The sequence below is a fragment of the Moschus berezovskii genome, chromosome 7 (genome assembly GCF_049115385.1).
Source record: "Moschus berezovskii isolate FMDL1 chromosome 7, NW_MosBer_1.0, whole genome shotgun sequence".
NCBI classification, from domain to species: Eukaryota; Metazoa; Chordata; class Mammalia; order Artiodactyla; family Moschidae; genus Moschus; species Moschus berezovskii.
In genome coordinates, this window is record NC_142466.1 from 29,567,522 (window position 1) to 29,572,551 (window position 5,030).

At 42.5% G+C, this 5,030-nt stretch overlaps 1 pseudogene; it reads left to right on the forward strand.

Moving 5' to 3' along the window:
- The first annotated feature begins 2,080 nt into the window (after positions 1-2,080).
- LOC129557285 (interferon alpha-1-like) lies at positions 2,081-3,733 on the forward strand (annotated as a pseudogene).
- The last annotated feature ends 1,297 nt before the right edge of the window (positions 3,734-5,030 follow it).

The following is a 5,030-nucleotide window of genomic DNA, read 5'->3' on the forward strand; positions in this document are numbered from 1 at the left end:
CCTGCCAACTTGTTCAAGAAGAAATCTTTTGGTTCCATGTTCTAAATTATTTTTCTTTTCTTATTTTCCATGATAGGCCAAGAAGAAGATTTCTAAAAATTATTCTGCACAGGGATAAATATTCTTAAAAGAGGAATCACAGCTCCCCGGTCCTTGGCCCCAGTAGTGGCCACCCTCTGACTCACCCCCAGGGCATCCTGGACACCTTCCAGAGGTCCCATCACCACTGCCAGGTTCCCCTGTCTCTGAGCTGTCACTGGATCACACCAGAAAGGATCCAAATCTGTAAAATCAACCCCAACTCGCTGACTCCACCCTTGAAAACCCTCAGTAAGTGGAATCCTTCTTGGAAAATAAAGCACAAAACTCTAGGGAAGGCTTGGAAAATGCAAGGTTCCATGCTTCCAACCAGAGAACACTGTTGCTGGCACGGCTATGACAAGGCTCTCTATAAAAAAAATGGATTTTCCCCCCACAGTAAGTCAGTATCAAGAGGCTCATTGAGGATGCTATGCCCTGGTTGTCTGCAGAGCCCAGAACTGCAAACTCTCCCAAGTGTGCATTTCCCAAAAGAACCCAAGAAAAAGACCTTTGCCCTCCTGCAGCTTCCTGGAGAAGCTTGACATCCAGGGTTCAATGGAAGGAAATTGTACTGTTATTTTTGAGCCACTAAATCCTGTCTGACTCTGCAACCCCATGGACTGCAGCACACCAGGATTCCCTGTCCTTCACTATGTCCTGGAGTTTGCTCAAATTCACAGCCATTGAGTTGGTAATGCCATCCAACCGTCTCATCCTCTGTCTCCCCCTTCTCCTCCTGCTCTCAGTCCTTCACGGCATCAGGGTCTTTTCCAATGAGTCGGCTCTGTACATCAGATGGCCAAAGTATAGGGCTTCCCTGGTAGCTCAGATGGTAAAGAATGTACCTGTACTGCAGGAGACCTGAGTTTGATCCCTGGGTTGGGAAGACCCCTGGAGAAGGGAATGGCAACCTACTCCAGTATTCTTGCCTGGAGAATTCCATGGACAGAAGAGCAATTGGCTGGCTACAGTCCATGTGGTCACAAAGATCAGACATGACTGAGCAACTAACACTTATTTATTGGAGTTTTGCTTCAGCGTCAATCCTTCTAAAAATATTCAGATTTGATTTCGTGACTGGTTTCGTCTCCTTGCTGACCAAAGGACTCTTGAGTCTTCTAAGGCAACGCAATTTGAAAGTAAAATTCTATTGCGCTCAGCTTTCTTTGGGGTCCAACTCTCACAAGATCATTGGAAATACCATAGCTTTGACTATACAGACCTTTGCCGTCAAAGTGATGCCTATGCTTTTTAATATACTGTCTAGTTCTGTCATAGCTTTACTTCCAAGGAGCAAATGTCCTTTAATTTTGTAGCTGAAGTGACTGCCCACAGTGATTTTGGAGACAAAGAAAAGAAAATTTGTCAGTTTCCACTTTTTCCCCATCTGTTCACCATAGATGTCATAGCTTAGGTATTTAAGTGTTGCGTGCTGTACCAGTCTTTCAGTCTCCTCTTTCACCTCAGGAAGAGGCTCTTTAGTTCCTCTTCACTTTCTGCCATTGGAGTGATATCATATATTATTTATCCCTATCAAAGTTGTTAAGAATATCCATAAATGCATGTCAATAGCTAAACAGAAAGAAATGCTGATAAAAGAGAGATGAATATTCAGTTCAGTTCAGTTCAGTCGCTCAGTCGTGTCCGACTCTTTGCGACGCCAGGAATCACAGCACACCAGGCCTCCCTGCCCATCACCAACTCCCAGAGTTCACTCAAACTCATGTCCATCGAGTCGGTGATGCCATCCAGCCATCTCATTCTCTGTCATCCCCTTCTCCTCCTGCCAACAACCCCTCCCAGCCTCAGAGTCTTTTCCAGTGAGTGAACTCTTCGCATCAGGTGGCCAAAATATTGGAGCTTCAGCTTTATCATCAGTCCTTCCAATGAACAACCAGGACTGATCTCCTCTAGAATGGACTGGCTGGATCTCCTTGCAGTACAAGGGACTCTCAAAAGTCTTCTCTAGCACCACAGTTCAAAAACATCAATTCTTCGGCGATCAGCTTTCTTCACAGTCCAGCTGTCACACCCATACATGACCACTGGAAAAACCATAGCCTTGACTAGACGGACATTTCTTGCCAAAGTAATGTCTCTGCTTTTTAATATGCTATCATATTGGTCATAACTTTCCTTCCAAGGAGTCAGTGTCTTTTAATTTCATGGCTGCAATCAGCATCCGCAGTGATTTTGGAGCCAGGGAATTAAAAATTGGTTTCTGATATGAAGGAAAGTTAAAAGTACATCAAAATAAATAATAAGAAAATAATTTAAGATTTTCAATGATTTTGAGTTTTGAAAGATTTTTAAGTCTATCTATACTGTAGTATTATTATACATTTTTAAATGAATTTCATATGAATATGTAATTTGGTACATTACCATTTATATAAGTAAATATGCTCCATTAAAAGTCATTCTTCAAAATCATTTATAAAGTTAAATAAAATTCAACAGCTTTTACATTTAATGTACCCCTTTCACTTTATGGCATTGTTAACCCTAGGGTGAATACAACAAGTAAGCTTTGCACTTTCTCTTTCTATGTATAAAGATATGCATGGAGTAAAAAGACAGATCCACAGCATAACTGTGTTGTCAAAATTTCATGGTGGGGTAATTAGGAAAAAAATATCTCAGAAGACTCTGTCAATGGGGGAAGGGGAGGCAATAATGAAAAAAAGTTTGAGAAATGCTGTCCTAACCCACTGGAGAGTGCAAATTGAAAAGTGAAAACAAAAGTAGAAAGCAAGAGGGAACTTTCAGAAAATGGAAACCATGGGCTCCTATTTAAGACACAGGCCTGAAGGAAGGTCTTCAGAGAACCGAGAGAGCAGGTTCACAGAGTCACCCACCTCCCCAGGCCAGAAGCATCCGAAAGGTCCCCGATGGCCCCAGCCTGGTCCTTACTCCTGGCCCTGCTGCTGCTCAGCTGCAACGCCATCTGCTCTCTGGGCTGCCACCTGCCTCACACCCACAGCCTGGCCAACAGGAGGGTCCTGACACTCCTGGGACAACTGAGGAGGGTCTCCCCTTCCTTCTGCCTGCAGGACAGAAATGACTTTGCATTCCCCCAGGAGGCGCTGGGTGGCAGCCAGCTGCAGAATGCTCAAGCCATCTCTGTGCTCCACGAGGTGACCCAGCACACCTTCCAGCTCTTCAGCACAGAGGGCTCGGCCGCCGCGTGGGACGAGAGCCTCCTGGACAAGCTCCACACTGCCCTGGATCAGCAGCTCACTGACCTGCAAGCCTGTCTGAGGCAGGAGGAGGGGCTGCAAGGGGCTCCCCTGCTCAAGGGGGACTCCAGCCTGGCTGTGAGGAAATATTTCCACAGAATCACTCTTTATCTGGAAGAGAAGAGGCACAGCCCTTGTGCCTGGGAGGTTGTCAGAGCAGAAGTCATGAGAGCCTTCTCTTCCTCAACAGACTTGCAAGAGAGATTCAAGAGGAAGAAATAACACACCTGGCTCAACTTTGAAATGATTCTCACTGACTAACAAGACCACACTTCCTCCTGTGCTGCCATGTCAAGGACTCTCATTTCTGCTATCATCATGCCCTGAATTGAATCAATTTGTCAAAGGTTTTCAGGAATATTAAAGGATATCATGTTTTACTCTACAGGAACTACTCCTTCACAGATACTCAAGCTGATCTATCTACTTATTTATCTACATGGACATTTATCTACTTTAATATTTATTTACCTATTTATATTTACTTAAATTATTTTGTTCATATAATATTATGTATGTATACTAAGGGAAAATACATATTTTGTATTTAGTCAGCTTATAATCTTTCTTATTCATTAAATTCTTACTATTAAAAAACATCCTTTGCTTTTTTCTTTAAAAAAGAAACACCAAGCTGAACGTACAACTTGATTAAAGAATTTATTTTCAAGTCCTTGACCCATTTTTTTTAATATGCAGATTAGAATAAAAAATACACTTCCTTTTAGCCAGGTTGTGTGTTGTCCTCAAGACCTAGATATAAACATAACTAATTCAATCATTTTTGTAACTTTGATTTTTTTTTAAAAGAAATTACATCAAATCAATAATCAGTTCCGTTCGGTTCCATCGCTCAGTCGTGTCCGACTCTTTGCGACCCCGTGGACTGTAACCTACCAGCTTCTCCGTCCATGGGATTCTCCAGGCAAGAATACTGGAGTGGGTTACCATTTCCTTCTCCAGGAGATATTCCTGAACCAGGGATCGAACCCGGGTCTCCCGCATTGGAGGCAGACGCTTTAACCTCTGAGCCACCAGGGAAGCCCCAATAATCAGTTAATTCATAATAAAATGTTAGCTATTTAAAACATAGTACTAAGTAGTAGCAGAAATGAATATCAGTTAGGTTGAATTCTACAATAAAAGGTAGAAAATCAGAATACTGCCAGTAGAACATGGACCAAATTGTGAGAGGATATAAAAAGTTAACTACTATAGGTAATTAGTAAACATATCAGTGCAAATGTCCATTGGATATTGGAGACAGCAATTTACAGGCAATTCCATGAAGTATGAAGCATGGAACAGAAAGACTGATCAAAAGGGAAAAGAGTATAAAATCAGAAAAGGACTTAAAAGTGAGTCCTATGCCCTCAACCTTAAAAGGGAGGGAACACCACAAAGGATTCTTGTCAACTGAAAAATTACTGACAACATGACTGCCGAGAGTTGAGTTTTTTGGGTGGACTTACCAAGGAATATAGCCAAGAGGACAGACTCTCCTCACCTCTGAGGAACTGCTTTTCAGGGTTTTACAGGGGTCAGTATATATGTGTGACTGTGGTAGAGGGGTTACACGCCATCGCTTGGTAGAAGGTGGCTGAGAGTCAGTAGGAACAGATAGCTCCATGAATGATTTTAGTGCTCTTCTACCTATGAGAAGTTGCAAAAACTGGGTTCATAATTTTTTCTCAGGAAAATTATCTAACT